The sequence below is a fragment of the Typopeltis vanoorti genome, chromosome 8 (genome assembly GCF_054136105.1).
Source record: "Typopeltis vanoorti isolate ZY-2024b chromosome 8, IOZ_Tvanoo_1.0, whole genome shotgun sequence".
In the NCBI taxonomy this organism is placed as follows: domain Eukaryota; kingdom Metazoa; phylum Arthropoda; class Arachnida; order Uropygi; family Thelyphonidae; genus Typopeltis; species Typopeltis vanoorti.
The window spans coordinates 143,103,397-143,127,413 of record NC_143556.1 but is presented as its reverse complement, the minus strand read 5'-3'; the positions used below and the strand labels follow the sequence as shown (position 1 = coordinate 143,127,413).

At 36.3% G+C, this 24,017-nt stretch overlaps 1 protein-coding gene across 1 annotated transcript in view; it reads left to right on the top strand.

The window, feature by feature from the left end:
* Positions 1-24,017, top strand: part of Cad74A (cadherin 74A) — an 850,889-nt gene that overhangs the window by 238,361 nt on the left and 588,511 nt on the right. The gene's annotated exons all lie outside the window — the stretch shown is intronic.

The window sequence follows — 24,017 nt, the reverse complement described above, 5'->3', positions numbered from 1 at the left end:
GTACATACCTTTTTTGATTCTACGATGTCTTCCACTTCCATGATCTCGCTGAAGGTTGTTTACAAAAGGGGTGGGGAAAGAAGCGGGAGGGAGCTTGGGGTGTGTTTAGACGGAAAATAAGTTTGGATAACCTGGGTTAATATATATATAAATGTATACATATATTATTTTGAATTAGGGTGCACTTTTGTGAGGGGGGGGGAGGAAGGGTATACTTATGTGGCAACTGGGACAGGGTTAACGGGGTGTGGAACCGTTTCGGTCGTGTGACCATCCTCGGAACTTTGTCGGAAATGAGTGTCAATGAGTGTCACACTCATTTCCTACAAAGTTCCGAGGACGGTCACATGACCGAAACGGCTCCACACCCCTTTAACCCTGCCCCAGTTGCCACATAAGTATACCCCCCCCCCCCACACACACACACAAAAGTGCACCCTAATTCAAAATAATACATCTATTCATTTATATATATATTATTAATATTAACCCGGGTTATCCAAATTTATTTTCCCGCGTGTAAACACACCCCCACACTCCCTCCCCCCATTTGTAAACAACCTTCAGCGAGATCTTGGAAGTGGAAGACATTGTAGAATCAAAAAAGGCATGTACCAAATTTTTCCACCTCTTTTATTCTACTTTAATTGCCTTCTATACTCACCAATAATGCCCTAAATATATATACCCCCTCTTGAGTATTGATAGCCAATGTATTTAAATAAGGGACACTCCTAAACAAAAACAGGCTATAACAGCCGTAATTATAATAATAGTGTTTAAGAGGAGTAACATAGGAATTTTTCCCAGAGACTATACTTAGGATATATATGGAATTATAAGCCTGGTGATTATAACAACCTTAGGAGTCAGAATGGAGTTATAGCATGGATCAAGGAGTTGAGCAGTAGGAAATAAATGCAGCTTGGGAATTGACAAAAAATACATAAAGCTTCAATATGTGTACGTATTCTGAAGACCAAAAGGCTGAATAACATAAGCGTAAAATGAATGAATGAGGAGCTTAATCATGAAATCTCAAAGAAGAAAATACTTTGAAGGCAGTACAAGTATGAATACTGGTAATAATCAGTTACATGAAGAGTATAAAGAACAAGCCAGGAGATTGACTCAGTTAGTAAGGAAAACAAAAGTACAGTATGAGCAGAAATTGGCAAATCAAACGAAGAAAAACTCTAGAATTTTTTAGATATTTGGTAAGTAGAAGGAAGAATGATCATGGTAAGGTGATGTTAGTGGATGAAAATGGTAGAATGGTAACTGCTGCTGAAGACATTGTTGAGGTATTCAGTAATCAATTTTTATATTTCATATGATGTTTATAATATAATGTTTCATATGATCAGGGTGGAATTTCAAGGAAATTAAGTGTGGAGGACTTAGGAGAGGATGACCTAATTGTGAGTGAGCAGGAGATATTTGAGGAAATAAATACCCTTGATGTCAATAAGATGATAGAATTTGATGACATATCACCATGCTTCTTAAAGGAATTAGCAGTAGGACTGGCATGCCTCTTTAATAAGACTTATTAAACAGATATGACATTCATCAGTGGAATACAAACATTACAGGTTCCAATGGAGTGGAAAGATAGTAAAATTGTTCAGCTGCATAAAGATGGTGTTAAGGCTGTGCCTTCAAATTATAGGCCGAACTCTATATCTCAAGTTGTGGTGAAGGTACTAGAAAGATTGTTGAGAAATAAGAAGCAGAAATGGGTTGATACAGATTATCCAAGAGATATAAGGAGAAGGATGGAGAGAGATGCAATAAGAGATGTTGATAAGAAACAGAAATGGGATAACAGCAGCATTCTCTGTGGTTATCAGCATAGGTTTGTTAAAGGAAGATTATATTTTGCTAACTTATGTACTTTAACAAGGTGACAAGTACCTTGGACAGGTAGATTCATATGCAGTGGTGCACTTGGATTTTGCAAAAGCTTTTCATAGATTGCTACACGAAAGCTCTTAAATAAATTGAAACAGATATACTCTTCGTTGGTGCGTAAAATATTTATTAAAATAAAGAACTTTGGGCTCTTTATTTTGGTAAATACTTTTATGCACCGACCGAGAATTCGCTTACGAAAAATATGCCTCTCCGACATTTCAAGTTCCTTAGTATTGAAAGAGGGTTTTTCCTCTATTAAGGTTTCTATCTGGTCTCTGATGAAACCAACCAGTTTGAAACAGCTCTCAGGCCAGTGAAACCTTAAAAAATGGACCAAATTAGAAAGTGAATATATGAATGCCTGAGCAGCATGCATGTTTTCTAAGGTGGTCCGTGCTAGGGCGACTCATAAATGTCGGTGGGCGTATTCCCGTAAGCTCTCCAGTCAAATTATTTTTAAGAAACTTCCAGAGTTTCTGCATTAGGTTTAAAATAATGCTGGATCTAATATCCACTTGATTTTTATAATAATTGCAACAGATGTGTTTGGATAATGTCTGCGCGGTTAGCCTAGTGGCTATATGCCTCACAACCATATGCCTGAGAAAGGAGTGTCCTGGGTTCGATTCCCATCACTGACATGCGGAGCGTGAGGATCTTTCTCAGACATAGCCAAGATAGCTGGTCTTGGGTGTGGACAACATGGTTTTTCTCCACAGTTTATCTGGGGTTATTCCCCCCCCGCAAGCAGACAAACTGGCCCCATGAACACATGAGTTATAGCCACAGGATATACCAGGAGGCATAGCTAGTCAGCTTATCCTCGGGATGGGTACGACTTAGAAGAACTTAAGTTAGCTCTGTAACAGGCCAGTAGGCCTAATATGTAGTAGGGAGAAGAAGAAGAAGTGTTTGGATAACAAACTTCTGAATTGAATTAGTGACTGGCTGTCAGATAGTGATCAGAAATTTGAATATAGTAGTTTCATATCCCAAAAGAGGAAGGAAACTAGTGATGCGCCACAGGGATCAGTTTTATTATTATTATTATTAAGAGAGATCTCCAGGGAATCAGGGACTAAATGAGGGGGCGATATACTACACACTCTTGAATTCATTCCCACTACTTGCACTCACAGCATCCAATGGCAATCCATTCTAATTAGTCACCACCATATGAGAGAAAAATATTGCCCTCATTCTTTGACCTTCTTAGCAACATTCATTCTCAGCTTCCAAGGATGTCTTGTTTTCCTTTCATATTTCCATACAATGAAAAATTCCATCAACTAAAATCCCGTATGACCCTGTCAGAAGTTTGTAAGTCTCAATCATATCACCCTACTTTCTCTTGTTTGCTAGTATCTGCAGTCTACCATTCTTAATCTGTCTTCATAATCAGTATTTCAAAATTCTGATATCATTTTTAACACTCTCCTTTGCACTCTCTCTCCACTATATCAAATCACAATCAAAACCAGGAAACCTGTGCACAGTTGTCCAAGTGAGGTCTTATCAAGACTTTGTAAGTTCTAAGTTTGTAAGTTCATTTCAGCATTGCAGCTATGTTATGTCCCCAAACTTCATCTTCCTATCTACTAGGATCACTAGCCTGATCTGTTTTTCTAGCATAATCTTACCAATATAATACAACATTGGATATTTAATCATACCAAAGTGCATGACTTTGCATTTACTGACATTGAACTGATATTCATTTTCCCATTCCCACAACTCCAGCCTATTCAAATCATTTTGCAAGTACTACATATCAGCAGCATTCTTGATTACCCCCTATCTTTGCATCATCAGCAAATAGCTGTATGTCGTCTGTCAAATCCTTCCCAATATCATTAATGTACAGATTGAATAACAGTGGACCAAGAACCAGTCCTTGTGGTACACCACTAGTTACCTTAAATCTTGTAGACTCGCATTCCTCGTGTACTTCTTTTTGATATCTGTCAGTCACCCATCCTCTTATCCATGCTAATATTTTATAATCCAAATCCATATTCTCCAATTTATACAACAGTCCTCCTTGCTGTATTCTGTCAAAACCTTAGCAAAATCCAAAAGTATCATAGTGTATTCATTTCCCTTGTCTAGTTCCTCAAAAGAAGAAGAAAACTAGTGATGTGCCACAGGGATCAGTTTTATTATTATTATTATTAAGAGAGATCTCCAGGGAATCAGGGACTAAATGAGGGGGCAATATACTACACACTCCAGCTATCATACCAATGCTACCATATATATATCAATGGGAAGAATGTATGGTAATCCCATTGCACAAGGGTTGTACAAAGACCGATGTATGCAACTATCGACCAATCGGTATCTCAAGAATGGTGGTGAAGATTTTGGAAAAATTGGTTAGGGCTCCCATTTAGAAATGGGTTGACAGAGAATCTCTACTTTGTAATGAACAGCATGGGTTTACTAAGGGAAAGTCATGTTTTAGCAACTTGCTTACATTCTATAATAATGTTGCTAAAACATGACTTTCCCTTAGTATACCCATGCTGTTCATTACAAAGTAGAGATTCACTGTCAACCCATTTCTAAATGGGAGCCCTAACCAATTTTTCCAAAATCTTTACCACCATTCTTGAGATACCGATTGGTTGATAGTTGCATACATTGGTCTTTGTACAGCCCTTGTGCAATGGGATTACCATACATTCTTCCCATTCCTGTGGAATCTTTCCAGTTCTCAGACTCAAATTATATAGCCTGGTCAAAGAAATATCCAGTTTAGCTGAATGCACTTTTAGCACCTGTGCTGATATCCCATCAGTCCCTATGGTTGAACTGTTATTTAGTTTGTGCAACAGCTCTAATACCTCCTCTTCATAGACCTGAGTTTCTTCATTCAGTGAAGTAGTAGCAGTCAGCTCAATGTTATATACACCAGGTTGATAGCTTTTAGCTAAATGGGTGCTCATTAGTTGAACAACCTCTTCTGCATCTGTCACACTCACACCAACTGTATTGAGAATAGTTATTCTTTCATATTCATTCTTTCCTTTACCTGGAACATATTATTATTATTATTATTATTCAGGCCTCCATGCAGTCAAGAGACTCATCGTGGGAGGTCCTTCCTAGGAAACACACAGTCTATCGTACCACTCCTTGAACTCATTGACCATTCTTTCTCTCTAACCACTCTATCAGGCAATGCATTCAACAGTTCCACCACCCTCCACGCAAAGAAACCACTCCTTACACTCTTGCTCGCAGCTTCCTTTTGTACTTTCCAGTGATGGTGCCTTTTCATCGCTCCTTCCTGCTGTTCCACAAAGTGAAAGAACTCCCCAGTGTCAACCCTGTAACTGCCTCTCAACAGTTTAAAAGTCTCAATCATATCACCTCTCCTTCTATCCACCAAACTCTGCAGTCCACATTCCCTCAGCCGATTCTCATAACTATCCTTGTACAGTCCTGAAACCATCTTTGTCATCCATCTTTCTATCCTTTCCACAGTTAATTTATCCCTTTCAAATCTTGGGGACCAAATCTGAGAACAATAATCCAAGTGTGGTCTGATCAGAGACTTATACAACGGAATGATAACCCTCTTATATCTGCAGGTCAGTGTCCTTCTCATAATTGCAGCAATCCTCTGTGTTACCTTCACCACCTTTGCAATATGTCCCCTAAACTTCAGGTTTCTATCAATCATCAACCCCAGATCTCTTGTCTCCCCAACTTCCTCCAGTATAACTTCTCCCATAGAGTATGCAGCATCCCGTCGATGTTTCCCAAACCTCAAGTTGCCCAAACCTGTTCCACAAAGTGAAAGAACTCCCCAGTGTCAACCCTGTAACTGCCTCTCAACAGTTTAAAAGTCTCAATCATATCACCTCTCCTTCCATTCACCAAACTCTGCCTACATTCTCTCAGCCGATTCCCATAAGAAACATTGTACAGTCCTGAAACCATCTTTGTTATCTGCCTCTGCACCCTTTTCACAGTTCATTTATCCACTTCAAAACCTTGGAAACCAAATTTGAGAACAATAGTCTAAGTATGATCTGATCAGGGTCTTATACAATGGAATGATAGCTCTTTTATCTTGCAGATCAGCATCCTTCTCAGTATTGTAACAATCCTCTGTGTTACCTTCACCACCTTTGCAATATGTCCCCTGAATTTCAGGTTTTTATCAATCATCAACCCCCAGATCTCCTGTCTCCCATACGTCCTCCAGTATAACTCCTCCAATAGAGTATGAAGTGTCCCATTGATGTCTCCCAAACCTCAAGATCTTACATTTTGCTGCATTAAACCGATACCCCCATTCATTTGCCACTCTGTCTAGTTTATCCAAATCTTCTTGCAGAGCCACCACATCTGTACTTCCCAGCTTCACATCATCTGCAAACAACTGAATATCCCCTTACAATCCATTGACAATGTCATTGATATAAAATTTAAACAATACAGGTCCCAGCACTGAGCCCCACAGAGTCCCACCTACAACCCCCTGCCTCCTTGATATTACCCCAACATACACATCTCTCAGCCAATAAGACAGCCAATCCTGAATCTAGTTGACTAATCCAATATCTAAACCAGTGTGCTATAACTTAAATATCAGCTTATCATGTGGCACCCTGTCAAATGCATTTACAAAATCCAAAAAAATGGCAGTGTATGCCTTTCTCTCATCAACTGGTCTTGTCACTTTATTATAAAAGGCAATCATATTACTTAACCAAGAGCCCTCTTAACAAATCCATGTTGATTCTCACAGATAACATTACCCTCATCTGCCCAAAACTGTATATAGTCCCTCACTAATTTCTCCAAGACCTTAATAACTACTGATGACACACAAAGTGGCCTATAAGTAGACACTTCCAGTCTGCTACTGCCCTTATGCAATGGCACTATCTTATCTTCCTTCCATTCACTGGGTATCTTTCCTGTAGCCAGACTTTCATTGAAAAGCCAGGTGAACAGAGCTGTTAGTTTTTTAGCAGATTCTCTCAAAATCCATGGTGAAATACCATCCAGTCCCACTGCTTTACTCGCATCCACAGCACTCAGCATTTGGAACACACTCTCCTCTTGCACCTCTAAACCTCGAACCTGTCCTACCCCTCTAATATTAAAACCTGCTTCTCAAGAATGAAATACTCCAATAAAGTGTTCATTGAACAACTCCATTATGTCCTCTGCATCAGTCACTCTATTCCCATTGTTGTGTCGCCTTCTTCCTTATTACAACTATTTTCAACCTTTTTGCTATACCTCCGTTATACATTCAATCGGGTAACACGTGGTACCTCCAAGGGACAATGGAATTTCCTTGAGATCGAGGCAGTATCAGAGTATCAGAGTGTCTGAGATTTACCTCTCTTAAAACGCCAAGAAATTTATTTGTTTCGCTGCGCCACTTAGCGCTATTAGATTATTAATATTAACAACCAAGAGGTAACCTCAGGACAGTACTTAATGATACCTATCAACTCTGCAGACATGGCCAAAATTTACCCTTTTCTAATATCCCGCATAGGTTCGTAATATTTTATAAGAGGTGCATCGGATTCCAGAAATCACAGAAAGTCTTTGTTAGAATCAAAAGCAAGGTTTATTATATCTCAAAAGCTGATACACTTAATAACATTAGTTTAAATCCCATCTTAAGGGAGTTCACAAAGTATAAAATATTCAAACACTACTATTATACTTATAACATATTATGCAGTAGCTTCCTAAAGTAAGAATTATATTAACACTCTCTAATGCATTATTCACGTATTATTATCACAGTCAATCATAAACTCTGTAGCTCTGTCAGACTACACAAGATAACATTCATATCTTTCACAGTCTCTTTATAATTTATCAATTCTTTACTCTAACATATCCATAACTTCATTCAATATAATAGCGAACTTTAACACAGCGACAGACAGTAAGATCAAATTCAATAGCTTTCTAAAGTGATAGCAATACAATCTTATTCCATATCATTAATGTTCCTTTTACATAACATATTAACGTGGCACAAATCTTTCATTCATATTCAGTGAAACACGAATAAAGTCTTCTTATCTTCCCTTTTTGGTTCTTTATTGCATCATAGGTTCACAGGAAACTGGCCTTCTGTGGACTGCCGGACTTGCTTTTTTTCGCGGAGAATACGGCCGCTGAGACCCGCAACTGCCTTAGTCGGTATCCTCCAGCACAGAGGCACTGCCACCCTACGCCACCACGAGAGACGAACACACAGGAAATCCAAGAACAAAAGGCCTTGTTTCAGGGTCGTATGACCCTTATATTTCCCTCTTTTCTTCTCAGGGTTTCTCGCCCTTTTCGATGTCTGGTGAACTCTCACGTGCTATTATGTCACAGCGTCCATCCTCTCCCCCACTATCGCATGTACGCTGACGTCATGTTGTTTGCTTTGGGCGAGCCGCTCCCTCGCGTACGGCTCCATGACCTTTGGGCTTCACTCCACCCCCAACTGTTGAATTTGTGCTTACATTCTATAATTCTTTTATACATGTTATTTTATAATACTCTGCTAATGTTTTACACTTTTAATATTAAATTAACCACATTCGTGAATGGCACAAAATACATACTTATTTACCCTTTCATAACAGAACATGCTTGATATATATATATATATATATATATATATATATATATATATATAAACATACTTATTTTACACTTAGAGGCAATTTACTGTATTTCTTTCCCTTTTTTGTTTGGAAACGCATGTTAGATTGTGATAAGATAGGAGTTCATAAAATTCCACTCTATCACAATCCAACATCATGTTTATCCCACAATATCATTCTTCCACAGTCATTTCTCCTCCTACTAGCCACATAGCTAAAAAATTCCCTAGGATTTTCTTTGGATCTTAATGCCAATCTCTTCTCATATTCCAGTTTTGCCTTCCTCACCATACTACGTCACTCTCCTGCCCAGAGTCTTATATTCTTCATGCATCTCTCTCCACCATTCTCCTTATATCTCTTGAATAATTTTTTTTTTTCACCTGTAGTTCCTGTTTGATATTATTTGTCATCAACTTTACATCAAATTGTGTCTGCTGCTAACGAATGTTCCTTCACCATTTCCCAAGTATTAATGATATCCTACCCTTCCAATTCTGCCCTCCATGGAACTAACCTAAGTTGATATCTAAGACTATTATAATCACCCACCTTATAATTCCACATACGTTTCCTTTTCTTTGATTCTCCTGTATGTCTCTATTTATTTTCCATGTCAAAACCCCATGGTTGCTCTCTTCAACTGGGGGAAGAGATGTCATCTCAGTTATTACCAGTTCTTCCAATGCTGTTGTTGGATTCTGAATATATAGAGATTAGAGTAATTATTATTTGATTCAGGATCCAACATGATCTTCCATCACAAAGGCTAGACTTGTAAATATTATTTAATGTAAACAACTTATTTTACAATTTAATATTCCTATAATTACCTTAATTTTGTCTAATATTTAATTAATTAATCAAAGATATATGTATTAATAGTGATGACTGTAGTAAATATTATTAAGCTATTTTAATTATTACTATGTTCATATTATAAGAACTTGTATTTGATAATTTAACTGCGCATTAATTGAAATATAAATATTCCTTATTTATTCCTATTTGTAGAAGTTTAGCGTTATGCAATACCTCAATTTTATTATATTTTGTTTAGTTGTCATGGAAATGTATGTAAGTGAGCGAGCACGTTTTGGAACACCACGTGAGGAAAAGGTTTATTGAAAAGAGTTTTAGAAAGAAATCACGAGAATAATTTAGGCGGGAAGAAGAGATATATAAGGATGAACGCTGAAATTATTGAGGAATTAAGAGATAGATTAGAGAGAGAAAGGAGAGGATTGGCATTAGGTTGGAATCGGAGCATTCGGCATTCGGGAATCACAGTGCGATAATAGCGAGTCGGCAAGTTACTCAAGCAGCTAAATAAAGTCTACTAGTCGAGAGGCGGTTAGCTAATAAGTTGTAGAATAACAATTATAGTTACGGAAGACAGCTGAGTGACTACTAAATAGATTAGCGATATTTGAGTTGAGATTCAATTTCAGGGCCGACCTTTCAGGGACATACGGAACCTTGAAGCAAAGCACAGAGTTATTTACCGATAGCTGTGTTTGGAATTGTAGTGTCTAAAGAATTAATTAAATGCCAGAAGAGTGAACAACTGTGCATATAAACTCTCAAGTTAAGGAATTATTGTGTGTTGCCTTAATTCATAAGTGATCAGTAGTATTTCATGCAAGAATGTTTGTTTATGTGTATAGTGACTGACGATTAATTCAGTTATTTCTTAGAAGATTTATTTAATGAGTGCCGTATACTGTTTAAAGTGTTTACAGTTATGAAAAGTGTTTACGTATGAGTAGATGAAGAAAAAAGATTATCGGTAAGATTATTCCAACCATTAAGATTTCTAAACAGAGAAGTGTGCGAGTTTCATCCTAGAATTTCCTTATATTAACAGTAATTATTGGTGAGAATTAACTGAAGTGTAAAATTAAAAGTGTTTGCTTGTGAAGAGGTGTTACTGCAATTTTATTGTATTTGGAACTTAAAGAACTGTGAGAAGACTGTATTAGAGATAACAGATTTACCATTGTCTGAGTTTGAAAGTTTATTTTTCACTTGGTTAGAGAATAATAAATTTAGTTTAATCCTTTATCCAAGTGTGAGCAAGCAAAGTTTGCGCCTGAAAGTATCTTCAGGACTGGGGTAAGGTGGTACTCCGTAGCTTGCTCCACTTTTGCAAGGAGTCGCCCGGTGTTGTACCACTTTACCCCAGTCCTGAAGATACTTTCAGGTGCAAACTTTGTTTGCACACACTTGAATAAAGGATTAAACTAAATTTATTATAGTCTGACCAAGTGAAAAATAAACTTTCAACATCTTTCTCTAAATCCAGAGTAATTTAATAAAAAGGTGGCACACTGTTTGACGGCTTCTATAGGAGTTGTCAAACAGTGTGCCACCTTTGTGTGTTTTGTTGTCAAACAGTTTATTAAATTACAAGGTTATCTCCTCCTATAGGAGGAGATAACCTTGCTAATGCTTCTGCCTTGGTATCTCCACTTGGGCCTGGCTTCCACTGAAGAGACCTCAATAAAGGTCGAAACTAGTCTGTGTAGTGGCTCTTCCCTTAGTGCATAACATTATACATATCCGCAAGGAGATGTGTTTTGCATTATGGGAGATACTGAGATAGGAGTGTTGGTAGCTTGCTCCACCTTTGCAAGGAGTCGCCCATTGTTGTACCACTTTACCCCAGTCCTAAAGATACTTTCAGGTGCAAACTTTGTTTGCACACACTTGGATAAAGGATTAAACTAAATTTATTACAGAGATCTTTATTACAGGAAATGATCCAAGGAAAGATGAGATTGGCAGGACAAGTACCGAGAGGTTCAGCAGGACAGAAGATACTAGCAGTTTTAGAAGGAAAAATTATGGGAAAAGGATCAATAGGCAAAAAACGAAGGACATGACTTGAAGATATAAGATCATGGACAGGATCACATGGCTATGCAGAAACAAAAAGGATAGCCACCAACAGAGAGAACTGGAAGGACATGGTGCTGCACCCCTCTCACTCTAACTGAGGAAACTACATGAAGAAGACATTATACAAGAAAGAAAATAAGCTAGAATGCAAAAATTATAGAACAATTGCTTTGACAAGTCACCTTGGTAAGATGATGATGATGATATTTACAGAAAGATTTAGAACACTATTGGAAGCATACCTTGCAGATGATCAAGCAGGATTTAGGAAAGACAGAACTACAATTCAACAGATTTTGACAATGCAGTTAATAGCAGAGAAAGCCAGGAGAAAAAACAAAAACATATATATATATATATATATATATATGACAGAATGATCATTGACTCGGTTAACATACATAGTTTTATGAAAAAAAATTGAATGACTAGAACTGAGATTTAATTAAAAAGGTTTTAATATAAACACACTACTAGTTTCGGCCTGTAACAGCCTTCTTCAGGTGACATTATAAAAGAAAAAACACTAAACATTGAGGGTTAAAAGACTATGAACATCATAGACAGTCTTTATACATAATTAGCATTAAAACGTTGTAGTTGTATTTGAAGCTCTTCTTTCATTTGTTGCATTGTTGGGAGAGTGCGTGCTTGCTGCATCACGTGAACGCCAGTACACGATTACAGCTGAATGACTATCCGGGAGGTTGTAGCTTAAGTTGTTATTTAGATGAACAGGATTGAAGATGATTTCTCTTGATTCCACAATTTTTCTCTCTATTTCGTCACTGCAACAGAAGATGTTTGTAGATTTTTCCCAGCAGACTTTGTGACTTTGGTTATCATCAGTAGGATTAGCCGAGAAGAGGATATGACTTGATAATGCACTTGCTCGCTGTCTCTTGTAAGTAATGTCTCTCATGTGTTCTTCCATACGCATTTCGACAGATTTGTCTGTCTGCCCAAAATAAGGAATATCGCAGTCACATAATATTTTATATACGCCAGGGTATTTGAGTTGATGATGACAAGGTTTTGGGTGGCTAATTAAGGAACGGATCTTTGGAAGTGGAGTGAACAAGGTTCTGATATTGTATTTTTTTAGAACTTTTGCTAATTTATGTGAAACAGTACTTATGTAAGGAATAGATATATTGCTTTTGAATCTATTTGTTTCTTCTGAGTGATGTCTTGGAGGATTAAGAAGGAATTTGTTAATGATTTTCTTGGAATATCCATTAACTTCGAAAGAAGTTTTCAGATGGTTTATTTCTGTAAGCAGTTCATTTGGATCATCAAGAAGAGAACGGGCTCTATGTCCCAAGGTGGAAATTATTCCAAGCTTATGAGGAGGGAAATGATGGGATTGACTGTGCAGATATCTGTTGGTATGTGTGGGTTTTCTATATATCGATATTTTTAGTTTACCAGCAGAAGAGCGAGTCAGTTTGACATCAAGAAAAGGCAAGGAATTATCCATTTCAAGCTCAGCAGTAAACTTAATACTTTGATGTCGGCTATTGAGATGTTCGAGGAAAACCATAAGGGATTCATGTCCATGGCTCCAAACAATGAAGACATCATCCACATAACGTTTCCAAACTTTAGGTGTTAAAATAAAGGAAGAGATAGCCTTGGTTTCAAAATCTTCTAAGTAAATATTTGTAAGAACAGGAGATAAAGGATTACCCATAGCCAGTCCATGATTTTGTTTGTAAATATTATCTTGAAATTTGAAGTAACCGGACCTGATTGCAATGTGTAAGCAAGGCTAACATTTTTTTGGATAACTTTTCCTTGAGTAATGTTAGGACTTCATCTGTTGGGACATTAGTGAACAAAGAAGTTATGTCCAAGCTAGCCATGATGTCATTTTCATCAACTGTAATATCCTTGATGTATGTAACAAATTCTGTAGTGTTCTTGATAAAGGAAGGTAATTTCCCTGAAAAACTTTTGAGGTATTTGGCAAGGTATTTTGAAAGATTGTATGTAGGAGAATCGATACCTTCTACAATTGGGCGTAATGGGGTGTTCTCTTTATGGATTTTAGGAACACCATATATGCGAGGAATTAACGGATGGAGAGAGCGAAGAGATAAACGGACGTTTCGGGATAATTCAGTTGTTGTTTTTAATAAGTTGTTTGTACGATTTTGAAGTTCACGAGTTGGATCTCTCTCAAGTATTGAGTAGGTATCATTATGTAGTAAATCAATCATTTTATTCTTGTAATCTTCGGAGTTCATGATGACTGTTGCATTTCCTTTATCTGCAGGGAGGATGATTATATCTCTGTTGTTTTTTAAACTTTTAATAGCTTTGCGTTCAGTTGAAGTAATGTTGTCTGCAGGTGGTTTTGCATTATTGATAATAAAGATTGATTCAATACGTAGAAGGTTTGCATCTTGTGGAGGGAGAAAAGAAGCGGCTCTTTCTATTTTTGTAAGTAGTGTTTCCTTTGGTATTAATTTTGGGGAAGGAATGAAGTTTAGACCTTTACTAAGGATGCTTTGTTCTACATCTGAAAGTATATAGGAGGATTTGTTGATAACGACTTTGTCAATATTGATGTGTGGTTTTGAGTTCCTATTATTTTGTAATCTCTTTAACGTTTCAAATTTTCTTATAAGATTTACTTTGTTATTATATTGTATTCTGGCTGCTTGAGATTCACAGTATGTATTAAAGGTATGCCAACTTTCATTATCTAGAGATTCTTCCAGTATTTCAGCTATGGTTCTTTTTTTATTGAAAAGAAAAGCGAGAGTGCGTTTAGTATCCGATATTCTTTCAGACAGTAGGTCTAATTTAGCTTTATGATAGATTCTCTTCGCACGTTCACTTGTTGTTATGTTTTCTTTAAAGCATATAAATTTGGGAAAGATAGCATGGAATTTGCAATGTTTTAAGAAGACCAACCTGTTAATGTTTAGTCCAATCCTCTTTAGTGTCTTGTTGAAGTTTCTTTTATTATTGATAATAGAAGCCTCGTCATGAAGGTTATCGATGCAGCAAGCACACACTCTCCTAACAATGCAACAAATGAAAGAACAGCTTCAAATACAACTACAACGTTTTAATGCTAATTATGTATAAAGACTGTCTATGATGTTCATAGTCTTTTAACCCTCAATGTTTAGTGTTTTTTCTTTTATAATGTCACCTGAAGAAGGCTGTTACAGGCCGAAACTAGTAGTGTGTTTATATTAAAACCTTTTTAATTAAATCTCGGTTCTAGTCATTCAATTTTTTTCCATAAAACTATATATATGTATATATATATATGTATTATATATATTCAATGTAAATATATTTACTTTGTTGATTTTCAGTAGGCATTTGACAGTATCTACCAGAAAGTGACATTAGCAACGCTAGAATCCTATGGAATTGATAGAAAACTAATATCTATATTAAAAGATGTGTATAAGAATGCAGTTGCAACAGTTAGAATAGGTGATGATTTGGAGAAATGGTTTAGAACAAGCAGAGGTACTTGACAGGAGGGCAGCGAATCCAATATCACCAAGCATTTTCCTTGCACATTTAGAAACAGCAATGGATAAATGAAGGAAGACTTCATTTATCACTTCAGGTCTCACTTCCGTATGTAAAAATTGGCCACACTAATGTTCTTATCATTCTTTTCTTTGTCTCGATACTCACAGAACTTCTGAGCAGATCTTTATTTTTCCAGAATGCATCTTTAGCTATGGCTGTTCTTATTTTTATTTCTTTATCTTGCTTTCCATCTGCAGTAAAGTAGGTGCCTGAATATTTGTATTCTGTTGTATGTTCAATTTTCATATTGTTTATGAATATTTCTGACTTGGATCTGCTATCTTTTGAGATTTTCATAGATTTGGTCTTTTTTGCATTTATATCGAATCCAAATTCTTTACCTTCTTCAATTAGTAGCTGCAGTAATTTGATTAATTTGTTTCTGTTTTCTGCTATTAGAATGGTATCATCAGGATATCTAAGATTGTTGTATTTTATACCATTGATACTAATTCCTATTTTTTGTTTTTCAATATTTTTCATCACTGTCTCACTATAGATATTAAATAGATTTCGTGAAAGAATACAACCTTGTCTAACTTTTCTTTTTATTTTCACTACAGAAGTCTCATCGTTAAACAGCTGCATTTTCTGTTTGGTGTAAATCATTTTTATAATCTTAAGTATATGATCTTCTCTGTCTAATTTATCTAATACATTGAACATTTTATTATGTTTTACCCGGTCAAAAGCCTTCTGAAAGTGTATGAAGCATATGTAAATGTTCCTATTTCTTTCAAGTGATCTTTCTATTAGTATTTTTAGTTCCAGGATATCATTAATGGTTCCCATTCCTCTTCTGAATCCTTTCTGTTGTTCACCCAATTCACCGCTTATGGTTCTTTTAATTTGTTTGTTAACAATGGTTAAAATAATTTTAGATGCATGGGTTATTAGGCTCACAGTTCTGTAATCCTTGCAATTTTGTGCATTAGTTTTCTTTGGAATTGGTATGCAGATAGATGTTGGAAAAACTTCAGGTAATTGTATTATTTTATAGATATCCTGGATAGATTCCACTAAACAGTTATTATAACCAGTTAAAGCTTTCAGCAGCTCAGCCGGGATATTATCGCGCCCGGGGGATTTATTATTAGGAAGATTCTTAATTACTTGTTCGATCTCTTTTCTTGTCGGTAGAGTGGTATCTGTTACGTTTAACTTAAGGTGTCATGAATCATCTGTCATGTTACCATTATCATCATCATAGAGATCTGATAAGTACTCCACCCATCTTCCATTTATCATTTCCTTATCAGTGATTATGTTTCCATCTTTGTCGTTGATGTTATTGGACTGTATACATCTTGCTTTTCCATTAAGTTCTTTCACTTTCAGGAATGCTTCTCTGGTTTTGTTCTTATTTTGTCATTCTTTTATCTTGGTGCACTGCCTATTTATCAAGTTTTCCTTCAATCTCCTGCATAACTGTTTGATTCTTTTATCCAATGTTTTATATCTTAATCTTTCTTCTTCATTTGCTCCTCTTTTCCATGTTATTCTTTCATAGATAAGGTCGATTACTTCTTTTGTTATCTCTGATTTTTTCTTTCTTTCCTCATGTTTATTGATGTTGTTTTTAGCAGACGTTATGATAGCTGCTCACAGTCTATTCCACTGAGGTGGTTCATTTTCGTTTTGCAACTGTGCAGACAGCAGTTTTGGAAATATTTTCATTAAATTTCGATTTTACTATCGGATTTTGTACCATTTGCAGATTCCATTTTAGGGGTTGACTTCTTTTAAATTTTATTGTTTTCAGGCAAATATTCATCTTCATTAAGACCAGTCTATGATCAGATCCACAGTCAGCACTTGGCATCACCTTTGACTTCCATATTCCATTGAAGTAGCGTTTACTGACTACAATATAGTCTAATTGATTTTTGTATCCTCCATCTGGAGTTTCCTATGTGTATCATGCTGTTGGTTTTTGCTCAAAATAAGTGTTAGTTATGATGAGACTGTGCTTGTTACAGAAATCAATCAGCTTTTGTCCTCTCTCATTCCGAATTCCAAGTCCAAATGGACCCATGTGTGTAGATGTTCTCTCTGATTCAACTTTCGCATCCCAGTCACCCATATCACAAATAACTCGATCTTTCTTGCCTCCAACTTCCTTTATACACCATTTTATTTCATCATACATGATATCTATTTCTGCTTCCTCATTCTGTTCTGTAGGAGCATATATTTTAATGATCAGCATATCTCTAGGTTTAGATTTCACTAGAATTGTCATTACTCTCTCCGATTTTTTGCTTACATGGATAATGTTTTTATTAGTTTTCTTCTCTACAATAAACACTACACCTCTTCTTGATATTTCACAACTTGACATATATATTTTATATATCTTGCCATTTGGAAGTTTCGACTCAAAATCTGATGATCCTTTCCTTTTTTTTAGTGAAACTCCAAAAAGTTTCACTTATTCCTAGTATACTAATATTCAATCTCTCCATCCCTCTCATCTCTTTTGTATAGTGATCACTAATATCGATGTATAGTGTCACTAATATCGATTTCACCCACTCTTCTGGCATTTTCCCTTCTTTCCATACAATATTACATAGTTGGTGCATTTCTGTAACCATACTTTTACCACCATATTTAATCATTTCTCTAATGATGATATCATTACCAGGACTCTTGTTGTGTTTTAGCCATCCTATTGCTTTTTCTACTTCTTCTCTTAAAATGTCCATGTCATACTCATTACCTGGTTGATATCTGCTTCAATTCTTCATTCAGTTTCCCAACACTATCTAAATCTAATTTTTCTTCATATATCTCACTCACTTCATATAACTCAGTGTGTTGTCCACTGCTGTACAATTTTATTTTATTCATCAATACTTTGCCTTTTTCATCTTTAATTGTGGTCTATTTTGGTTTCCACCTTCTATTAATGGTTCTAATAATTTTGTACAACTCCCTAATTTTTATGCTCTCCATAAGCTGTTCTATATTCTAGCACTGGGCTTCTGACCATTTCATCTTATCCATTCTGTCTGCTTTTTACACCTTACATTTTTTTTCTGTATTGCTCCTCTATTTGTTCTAATGTATCCTTTCTTATCTTCAAAATTCTCTTCTCCTATACTAACTTCAGTGTTTCTTGTATAATCCACTTCTTCTTGATCTTCTCTACTTTTGGTACCGTTTCTTTAACTGCATCTTCTATCACCTTCATTACTCCTTTCACTCTTAGATCGAATTTTTTTCTTTGTCCACAGTTTTAAGCTCTTCTAACACTGTTCTTCTGTACCTTCTTCCTTTTTCTGCTTCACTTATTCTTGCTGTATCTCTTCATTTCTGATGATGGGGTTTATATTTTCTTTTTAATTTCAACTTGATGTTTGCAATCACTAAACTATGATCCGAATCTATATCCACTCCCTGAAAAGTTCGACACTGCTGTACTGATTTTATCCATCTTCTTTTAATCACCAGTCATATTGAACATGTTCTTGGTTTTCCCATCATTTGATCACCACATCCATTTTGTACACTCCTTTTGCTGGAATCCTGTGTTACAGATCATCATCTTGTGTTCCACAACAAATTCTGACATTTTTTTCATGTCGTTCATTTCTTTCTCCAAAACCATATTTTCCCATGACTCTTTCCCAACAATCATTATCTATTCCAACTTTGGCATTCCAATCTCTTTCATTCAATAATTAGTATATCTTGTTTTAGTATTGTCTCTGTCAGATCTTTGTAAAATAAGTCAGTATCCTCATCAGTGCCGTCAGATGTGGGTGCGTATATCTGGACTATTGATATATTAAATGGTTTTGCTTGAAATGTTGCTACTATGATTCGTTCATTGACTATTTTGTTAGTCTAACAGTGTCTTTCTTAAGAAGTCTTCCTAAGAGTTCTTTCTTAAGAAGGAAGAAGTAGTTCTATTGTTCACTTTTATCTCCCTTGTTTTAAGAACAGTCTGGATAAAATCTTTCTTCCATGCTTGTGGATAGATGTCAGATGCATATAACAGATTGTATAGGCAATATGTGATGTTTGTTAATTCCCTAAAACAAATTTTTAAATATAATTAGAGGATATGGACATTTACTTTATTGGTAACTAGAATACTAAGATGTTGAAAATATTTTTTCACATGGTTGTACTATAAATTAAAGATGCCAAGGAATTTTATTATTTAATACTTTATCCAAGTGTAAGTAATGTTTACAAATGAAGTATCTTCATGACTGGACTACTTAAAAGTATATAGAGGCTCATGATTTCATATCAATTGCTTTGGTATCCCATAATGTAAAGCATGCACCCTTTCAAATGCATATAATGCAATGGGCCACTATTCAGACTAGTATTAACCTTTATCGAAGTTTCATAGTTGGAGCCAGACCCAGAAGCAATACCAAGGTTGAAGTAATGATGACTTTGGCATTATGTTAACTTTGCCATCTCTTCTGGGTCTGACTCCAACTGATGACAGTTAATGTTTGCCATTGGACTTGCTTCCTAGGAAGTACTGTGTTTCTTCTTGGTGGGGCTTTTGCCCGTCACTGAGTGGAGCCTCTGCTGAGTTTCTTGTCCTGAAATGATTCAGGTCAGGAGTAATGAGTTTAGTAGTGATCCTATGGGGTCAATCAGTGAGATTTAGAGTGATTTTGTCAGTCACTCAGAGTTTTTGAAGAGGTATCCCTGTACTTTAACAGTACCTCAATAAAGGTCGAAACCTGTCTGGGTAGTGGTCCTTCCCATAATGCATTGCATTATACACATCAGAAAGGATGTATGCTTTGCATTATGGGATACTAAGGCAATTGATGTGAAAGTCATTACCCTCTATATACAAGTAGTCCAGTTGTGAAGATAATGCAAACATTGTTTGCTTCCTCTTGGATAAAGGATTAAATGAAGAATATAATTTCTTGGCATTCTTAATTTATAGACTACTTAAAAATTTTCTCACGTTCTTTTGGGAAAGATCAGTGGAAGCATGTTGTGAGTAGTAAGAGACTTGTCTGTAATCTAAACAACAGTTGGAGGAAAAGACTGATGCTAAATAATCTGCCTTATATTATTAATTATATGAAGAGCCAAAGGCTTCAATTCGGTCGGTGAACTTATTTAAGTTAAGGGATATTACATCCCATATTGTTTCTCAGCTGAATAAGAAACTCAAAGAGTTTCATGCTGAATATAGAAACTGTATAAAGTTCGGTGATTCCAAGCGTAAGCAAATACCTGGATAGTGCAGCACCTGACCCACTTGGTAGTGCAAACTGAGGCAACTCATAGTAAGGGTGGGGCAAGCTCCGATCACTATTCTTGGTATTTACCCATAATGTGAACTTAGCTCCTAGGAGCTGTATTACTGTTCTACATTATGAGAGAAGGTCACTACCCAGACCGGTCTCAACCTTTATTGAGATCTCATCAGTGAGTAGGTAGACCCTAGTTAATATCGAATAGGTCAGGTGCTGCACCATCCAGATATTTGCTTACGCTTGGAATCGCTGAACTTTATATAGTTTCTATATTCGGAATGAAACTCTTTGAGTTTCTTATTCGGCTAAGAAACAATATGGGATGTGATATCCCTTAACTTAAATAAGTTCATGTCACCGAATTGAAGCCTTTGGCTCTTCATATAATTATGTTGGAGGTTTAATGGATTTTTTTTACAACACTCAGAATGAATGAAATTAGAATTTAATACTCCTATATTTCGTCCTAGTCACTAGGACATCTACGGGGATTACAAAAACAATTAATGTAACATGCACACAAAAACTTACAATACTAAGCCCAACCACGTGGGTGGCACTAAAGTCCTATCTAGGTGGAGCGCCCTCTAGGGGCGGTAGTAGGTGGCCTGGAATGTAAGGTGGGACCTCTGGTGATGAGTGTTTCCCAAATCTTCGGAAGCTTAATGCAACCGTATTTGTTAAGATTTGGTTGGTTTCTGAGAGCTGCTGCTGCTTCTAAGAAAAGTCTCTCTTTCTTGAATTTGCTGTGGTGGAGCATGGAGGTTTTCTTCCATGATACTCTGTGGGTGGTGTCCAAAACATGGTCAGCCAAGCCTGAATGGCCATAGTTCTTCGATTTTTTTGAGCTTCGCTCTGCTTTCCTCAATATTTTGTAAAGCATATAAATTGGTTTGTTCTACTAAAATTGTGAGAAAATCTTCAGAAAAGAAAAGTTCAACTAACCTTTTGATACTGAAATTCCCAGTGTCAATTATAAAACTTGCAGTTTCAACAAAGTCAAATTGTGGGGGCTCTTCTTTTGAATTTTCCCAATAAGTTGATGTTGATGTATTTGGCTGGTTGCTGACTTCATCTTCAAAAGTTTCTTCTTCATTGGAGTCACTGCTAGAGTCGTCTGTAGGATCATCTTCGGAATCGGAACCAAATATTTCATGAAATTCATCATCGCTCATATTAGCATAAGCTTCTACTTCTATATCAGTAAGTTTTCTTTTACTGGCCATGGCGAAATTGAAGGTTCTTAGAAACTAGAAACTAAAACTGAACTAGACGCAATAAATACTGGCGTCAGAACATGTAATATATAGATGGAAGTGATACAAGATTACTCGTAGTTGGCGTATGAAACAAAATTCTATCTGATAAGCCGGCTACGAGATTACTCGTAGTGACCTTGAAGATGGGAGTGATACGAGATTGCTCGTAGTTGGCGTATGAAACAAAATTCTATCTGATAAGCCGGCTACGAGATTACTCGTAGTTGGCGTATGAAACAAAATTCTATCTGATAAGCCGGCTACGAGATTACTCGTAGTGACCTTGAAGACGCGAAAGCGTTTGGCGTGCGGGAACAAACTATGACTGAGTAGCGTGTGCAGCGAACGTGTTAAGTACAGTTTCACATAAATTAGCAAAAGTTCTAAGAAAATACAATATCAGAACTTTGTTCACCCCACTTCCAAAAATCCATTTCTTAATAAGCCACCCAAAACCTTGTCATCATCATCATCTTAAATACCCTGGTGTATATAAAATATTGTGTGATTGTGATATTCCTTATTTTGGGCTGACAGACAAATCTCTCGAATTGCATTGGAAGAACATGAGGTACATTACTTACAAGAGACAGCGAGCCAGTGCATTATCAAGTCATATCCTTTTCTTGACTAATTCTAATGATGAAAGCCAGAGTCACACAGTCTGCTGGGAAAAATCTACTCCGTTGCAATGATGAACTAGAGAGAAAAATTGTGGAATCTAGGGAAATCATCTTCAATCCTGTTCATCTAAATAATAACTTGAGCTACAACCTCCCAGATAGCCATTCAGCTTTAATCATGTACTGGCGTTCACGAGATGCTACTAGCATGCACTTTCCCAACAATACAACAAACGAAAGAGCAGCTTTAAATACAACCACAGAGTTTTATTGTCAATTATGTATAGAGACTCGCTATGTTGTTCAGTTTATTTAAGCTTCAGTGTTTTTTCTTTTTTCTTTCTTTTATAATGTCACCTGATGAAGGCTGTTACAAGCCAAAACTAGTCGTGTTTTAATATTAAACCTTTTTACTTAAATCTCGGTTTTAGTCATTTGATTCTTTTTAAAAAAATATGTATGTTAACCGAGTCAATGATCATTTTTTCATGTATATATATATATATATATACACACACACACACAAACACACACACACACACACACACACACACACACATACATACTAGGGGGGCTCTGCCTACGGCACCCAACCCCCCTCTGTGTTCCGGACTGGTAGCCCGGTTCTCCTTGAATTCTGATGACTCGAATTTGGAAGACTCGACACTCAGGGTAGCCCTGAGTTTCAAAACGTTTCAAATAACTTGACAAAAAACATGACACAAAAACGTTACATAAAAAGGCTTATCATTTTATATATATAGGGTAGATATATATATATATATCATAACTATTTTTTACTTACTTCAGTCTGGGACATAAAACATTTTCTGACATATGCACACAAAAACTCAACCCATATCAATTTCCATTTTGTTTCCATTCAATGCCTGGAGTTTTTTTTTTTTTTTTTTTTTTTTCAGCTGATACATATCTTTTCAAATATCATCGGATAACTCATTGTCTAATAACTCTTTTATCAAAATATTTTGTTGCAAAAAAAAAAAAAAAACCTCTTCACAGCTATCCAGTCAACCACACTTTTTCCTGCAACCCACCCTGAAGTGCTTTAGCTCATAGAACTGCTTTCTCCATAGTTACAAATATGATATGCTGTTGGTGTATAATTTAATGTTTTCTAGGGAATTTACTACTGCCTGAATAGTATGTTAGAATCTGGGAATGTTTTGGAAAATCAAGGAAGGCTGGACAACCTATATATGCTATTTCTGTTCTACTGCCACTCTTCATTGACAATAAGAACTTGTTTATTTCACTTTATCAAAGTATACTGCATCTGATTTTTGGAGAGGAATTAGGAAACAAATGACTCCTCCAAATTTTATCTGTGCATCTTATACAGGGTGTCCCAAAATTCACTCAAGAAGTAATTTTGATAGAAAACACAGGTTTTTAATTAAAAATTGTAATTTCTTATTGATTCATAAAGTACACAGTATAGGGTTATGCATGGAATAGCATATCGGGTAAATGGCCTCCACGGCTTTGCTGGCACATACGCACTCTTGTGTCGAAATTTTCCATGACCATTTTGCATAAATGTGGCTGAATTTCGTTGATACGGCGCTCAATTTCCTCCTTCAAGGCATGGGTGGTCGTGGGCTTTTTGGCATAAACCCCAAAGAAAAAAGTCCAACGGCGTTAAGTCACATGATCTGGGTGGCCAATTCTGATCACCAAAACGGGAAATTACATGACCAGGAAATGACTCATGCAGTAATTGAATTGTTTCTTGGGCTGTATGGCTTGTGGCACTGTCTTGTTGAAACTGCATGTCGTCCACATCCATATCTTGCAATTTAGGCAAAAATAACTGGATTATCATGTCGTGATAGCGAG